A 6,659-nucleotide genomic window follows, 5' to 3' on the forward strand; every position below is an offset into this window, starting at 1 on the left:
AATTATAATACGAAATATTAAAGGGGACATAGCATGCCCATTTTACCACAAGTTGATATGGTTCCTTGGGGTCTTAATGAAATGTCTGTAACATACTTTGGTCAAAATACCACAAGGATCATTTCAAACAGCTTTTTACCCTGTATAAAACAGCCCTCCACAGAGCGACCTGTTTTGAGTGCCTGTTCCTTTAAATGCTAATGAGCCAGCTCCCCCCTCCCCCCATGATTTTAAATGATATAAATTACATATTTTATATGATATAAATGATCAAATATGCACCCCATACTTTGTATTCCCCTTCTGTTGTCCTGGAGTTTTAATTTTCCCAATCACATAATTAAATGTCCCCCTCTGCCCCCCCACTACAAGCACACAAGCAGACAGACAGAGAGAGAGAGGGGTGGGGGGGGGGGCTATGAAGACCATCATTTACCCCCGAACCCCGACATTCAACGGGTACAACAACAAGCGGAGAAAGCAGAATCGCGGGCTGACCTTATATATACAGTCTATGGGGCTGACCAGCGGAGAAATGCTCGTCCCGTGTGAACAGCCAGGCGGCTGCGCGCTTCCGCGTCCGGTGTTAACCCGGCGTAACTACTGTAACCCGGCGTACAGTAGCGCTGAACACTGCGGAAGTCCTCCACACTGTTGGCTGTGTGGCGCTGACACAAATTCCAGCTCACGTACGGGAGAGCGAGCGGTCGCTCCCGAGCAACTGCTGCAGCCTCCCAGTCCCAACGATCCAGACAAATGCCACATGTGAGTGAATCGCGGGCTGACCAGCGGAGAAATGCTCGTCCCGTGTGAACAGCCAGGCGGCTGCGTGCTGGGGGGGGGCCAAGACCATGTAGGGAGACTTCCAGTAGCTTGTTACGACACAAAACCCAGGAAGCTCAATCGAGTCGCTCAAGCATGACGTTTCTGACTTAGAGGAACTATAACAAAATGCGCGAGTGTTTTTTTCCCCGAGTGTTTGGGTTGGTAGACATGAGCCAGATACCCACATTAACCTGTAGAAGCACTAACAAAGTGGAAGTTGCATGATATGTCCCCTTTAAAGTTAACAAAGAAGGCCATAAATGTTCAAATCTACTGAGAAATCCAGCAGTAACAGCAACAGAACCAAGGTGGTTTAACTAACCCGTTGAACAGGAAATGGCAACACTGTGCTTACAAAAAGAGATTAACGTAAGTTGCTCTTTTGTTAAAGGTTCAGTGTGTAGAATTGAGTGACATCTAGTGGTAAAGTTGCATGTTGTAGCTGAACACCCCTCACCTCACCCTGCCTTCCAAACATGAAAGAGAACCTGTGGTAAACTTCAAATGTCATAAAAACTCAAAAGGTATTTAGTTTGTCCAGTCTGGGCTACTGTAAAAACACAGAGGAACACATACTAACTTGGGTCTTTTGCTGCACATCAACCCCAAATTTTCATCTTAGATCAGAAACTCATCATTTTCCTTGGTGTCCCAAAAGCCAGCATGTTGTTCCCTTCCACCGCTCAGGTGTTTGACTACAATGTCTGAAAGGTGGCAAGAGTGAAATTCTTAATTTCTTTTACATTTGACATGAAGACGATTTATACAAGGTTAGTGTGTACAAATTATCAAGACAATTTACTCTTAATATGTTAAAGTAGTTCAGTATACTTACCTTAAAGAAGATCCAAAGAGCTTAACAATTCCATTTCCCCTAATCTGAAGTGTCTCAAAAGCACTCAAACAAAGGCTTAGATGTTCTTCACACAGTTTTATTAACTTGACTGCATGGATAGCCAAACTGCAAACATCACATTTTCTTCTAGCTTCACTATATCAAAAGTCTGAGAATGACCGAATACCCTGAAAAGTTGCTATTGGCAATATAAATATATATATATATCAATTATAATAAAATCTTTGCCATTTTCAGAATTATATAATAAAAGTCTTTCACCCAAATTATTTGACAAAACCAAAAGAGTAGCCTATAAAAAACAAAGATAAAACACTGCTGTCGCCTTGACCTTATTGTTTAAGTAATAATTAGGAATTACTCATTCCACCAAAATGTACAATAAGCCAGTTCACAGAAATTTAAAAGAACCAAACCAACCATGCTTATTCAAACACTCAAACCGACTGTAAACATAAAAAAATACTGTTCTGAATAACAATGGATAACAGCTAAGGTACAGTTAAGTGTATACTGTTCCATACAGATACTGTAGTGCAACAGTTCAGTTGGACATGTCAATCTTTAACATGTCTCTCTCCACTCATGATCAGAGAGATCTGCGATGAGGGTGAGGACTGCTTCTTGTTCTTCTTTGTTTTAACTTTCATGACCTTCTCTGGATTGATGAGGAAGAAACACATTTTTGAACAGAAGAATTCATAATCAACCAGTATATACAGTGATTTGTTCTAAAGCATGAAAATACTGTATATTTCTTTACCTTTGAAGGAACTCAAGTGTAGAGGCTAGATCCACTGGATAGTGGATATTGAGACAATAGTAGCTTAAAAACATCAAACAGATGGCAGTTATGAAGGTTGGGATTTGGTCGTTCACAACAGTCTACGCTCAGCATGAACTGCCTTGAGGTATAGCAAGAGGTTCCTGCAAAAAGGATTCATGGGGGAGAGCACACAAGCCATTATTTTCTCCAAAAATAAAATAAATGATACAGGGCTGCAACTAACGATTACTTTCTTTATCAATTTATGTCATTCCTTTAGTAAAACTGAATATAAACTTACCACATACAATGATGCATGGTGTCACAGGCAAGCTTTCTACTTGTACTTCTCTTGCCAGACATGTTTCTTCTACGTAGTGGAACAGGTTCTCCTCTTTTTCATCAAAATAGGCAAGGAGGAGCACCATATCCTTCACATCTTCTGAGCATCCCTTTAACTGTTCTCTCAGAATTTTCAGCTTTGTGACAGCCTCCAAAACCCGTTTGCACTTGCCAGCACAAATGGTTCTCATGAAGTCCAGAAGCCGTTTTCCCTTCTTTTCTACACTGCAGATGAATGTCTCTCTCAATGATGCTCCAGTGAGCTCTTGAAAGTGGACCATCATCCCAATGTCATGGAACAAAAATGGCCACTCCTCCAAAAGAGAATGCAGATCTTTTCCCATGTTTACAACTTTACGTTGGGAGTAGTAGGTGCACTTCATAAGAGTTTCTACCTCCTCTGGGCTGAAGTTTGTCTGTTCACTGAGCACCTTCATTTTGTCTCTCTTCTCCTGTAGGCTCTTTGGTGTCTCACTCACTGGCATGAATGTCACGTCCCACTTTATGGAGCCATATGTGTCCTGAGTAGCTGCCAACCAACAAATTCTTTAAAAACCCTAGCTCCACTGAGATTCAATCAATCAATCAATCAATCAATCAATCAATCAATCAAATTCTATTTGTATAACCCATATTTACAAATCCCAGTTTGTCTCATGGTCTTTAACAAGGTGAGACGTCCTCTGTTCTTAACCCTCAAGAGTCAAACTACTAAAACCTTTAACAGGTACAGAAGGTAGAAACCTCAGAGACACATGTGAGGATCCGTCTCCCAGGACGGACACAAGTGAACAGATGTCACGTGGAACAGAGAACATCAGAGAGATCAGAGTATTTACAGCTTTGATTAGAATAAACACTTTGTAGCAGAAGGTCAATGAACTGATGGATTATTGTCAGTAATGGTCGAGTATCTGAGGAGAAATATTATATATCAAGCAGACTTGATGTGATCATAGTCCACGATCAGGATCCACCATCAAGATCGGATGCCACCATAGTCCACAGTCATTGTCCACTGCCGCCATCAGGATCCACCATCAGCTGCCACCTCAATCGTGGTCCACCACCATTGACCATCTCGTCGATAGCTCTGTAAACTCATTACGATTAACATTATACTCAATAGCGCCTCTAAAAAAGAAATGTGTAAAACATAGTAAATTAGCTTCCTGGTATAATTCCAACACACATGAATTAAAACAAGTGTCAAGAAAACTAGAAAGGAAGTGGCGCTCCAGCAACCATGTTGAATATCTCCTCGCCTGGAAGAATAGTGTTAAAGTTTATAAGAAGGCTCCACAAAGCAAGAGCTGCCTACTACTCCACACTAATAGAAGAAAATACAAACAACCCCAGGTTTCTCTTCAGCACTGTAGCTGACAGAGAGTCACACCTCCACCGAACCCAGTATCCCTCCATCCCTGAAGAGCAATATCTTTATGACCTTCTTTAATGATTCTAACTATTGGAAATAAAATCAGTTCCAATAGAAGCAGTTCCGGCAGGAGCAGATACATAATGCCTCCGGTAAAAATGGGCCTTAAACGCTCCATAGCGACAAAATGTCTGCTTGCAGCCGTCTCCAAAGCACTAAAATAAGCAACGCGGTTCCTTTCTGTGAAGTTTGCAATGGAGTACATAAACCTTCAATGTCTGAACCGACTTGCCACAGAAACTACAACTTAACTTTTCTCTCAACCTTGTGTAAAGTTAGCTAACAGTAGCTACAGTTTAACACAGCATGCCCTAACCGACGATGCAAAACAAAAGTCAACTCTCTCAACTCCGAAAATGGCTAACGTAAAGTTAACTCACCCTTGAAAACCGCAAAATGCGATAACATGGTTAACCACAGCTAGCAAACACTCAAGTTCCCTTGATTTCACACACAAACATAGCTTGAAGAAAGCGTTTACTTTCAGACTGGAGGACACTTACCTCAAGAAGGAGTGTTTGAACCTCAGGATTAACGGCGTTCTGCCAGCTGTAGTGTAGTTTTCCCCACGGAAAAGCGATGCTAGGCACGGAGAAATGGCGCCAACTGCGAGAGTCGACCATTAGACGCGCTCCTAAATTCAAAATACGTCAGCGTTGAAGTTGACTCTCTCCACCTATCTCACTGTCCTTCAATCTGACTTTAGTTTTCCGTCTGGCTGTACGTTCGTCCGTTGTCTGTCTGTCTGTGACTCTTCTCTCAACCTGCTCCCGCTCTTTGCCGTGTACTCCGGAACCGGAAACAGTTGAAGCCCTCGCCAGGTGCATGCGAACAAATATTTCTCTGCCACATACCTACAGCAGTGTTTCACAGGCTGTATGGCAGGTCAAAAGAAAAGAAATAAAATATATACCTACGCGTTTGGAAGTTTGTTATGCAAAAGGTATATTATTAGGAATTGTAATGCACAACCCTAACCCTAACCCTTAATTTATTTCTTTGGAACGGTATATATTTTTAAACTTTTCGAAGCTACATGCTTTTGTGTTTTTTGGTCATCCTTGACATCATTTCTTTTTAAAGTGTCCTTTATTTGTTTTAAGACATTATATTTAAACATAGGCTATGTTTTACCTTGAACTCTGCATTATTTAACAAATATATACTATATTTTCAACATCTTCGGTCTGTAGAAATGAAAGTGTGTATTTGCTGAATGGTGAATGGTTTTGGTCTGTAATTTTAAATGTACATATCAGAAACATAATATAAACAGAATAATACCGTTAATTTGAAAGTAATTACATCCTTTTGAAATTATGGTATTTTCTCATTAATTTAGCAAAAAAAGGGGGATTTCCACAGAAAAAATATGTACAATACATATTGTAAATGTAAATTTCAAAGTGATGTACTGTTTCTTGGTTTAGCAGAATTTAATATATCTACTACAGTAATATACTATTTTACTGTTGCTGTTTCACATGTTTTTACCGTACATTCTACAAATATTTTTAACAGGGTAGAAGGAGTCAGGAAGGATCAGCAGAGAGCAGCTGTCTGTGGACACCACATTAAAAACATTCCCAGTTTGGGGCTCGTCTTGCTTCTGGCTCCATTTCACCTGTTGTTACTTTGATTTGCACCAAAGCAGAGAAACTGATTCACAACCACTGGTTCTTCTAACGGACACTTTGATCTCTGGAGTTGAACTTTACACTGTGAACATTAAGGTTCACTTACTTCTTTTGAGCAATGTATATGTCGACTGATCGGGAACACTTCATTAGTAATGGTAACTGTTCTAAAGCTTTGTGGCCTTGACTCTGAGGCATCAGGGAGTGGAAATTGGACAGAAAAGCTCTGAGATGTTTTAGGGTCCCAGAGTCTCATTTTAACTCATCAGCTGATATAGATCGTATAGATCTGTGATCCTTGTGTTGAACTGAGTCCAGTATTACACAGATCGACCCGACAGAACCGAACCATCCCAGTACAAACACAGGTACTCATCACTCTGGTTTATTAGCCAACAGGTAGGAGTGTGACATTACTAACAATGTATAATATTTATATTTCTGCCTAAAGCCCCTTTTGAGAATAAAATGTTTCTGTAAAATTTCATAGATTGAGGACATCACAGCTGTCTCTGAGTTTAATAATCCTGCGGTTTGGGATGATTCAAAAACATTCAGGAGATAAAACATGTTCCCTCACATTCTGACAGTGAGAAACATTATTTAGTCCAGTTGCCTACGTTCACTTGTACGACTTCTGAAGACTTGTGTCTTAACGTTTTGATAATTTGTAATGAATTAAATCATTTATCTTGATTACTACGGATTAATTGATACTTGCATGGTTAGATGATTAACTTATTGTCAGTTTGAATATGAGAATGTTTACCATACTATTTTAAAGAATTTTGATCA

This window comes from Hippoglossus stenolepis, chromosome 15, assembly GCF_022539355.2.
Source record: "Hippoglossus stenolepis isolate QCI-W04-F060 chromosome 15, HSTE1.2, whole genome shotgun sequence".
NCBI classification, from domain to species: Eukaryota; Metazoa; Chordata; class Actinopteri; order Pleuronectiformes; family Pleuronectidae; genus Hippoglossus; species Hippoglossus stenolepis.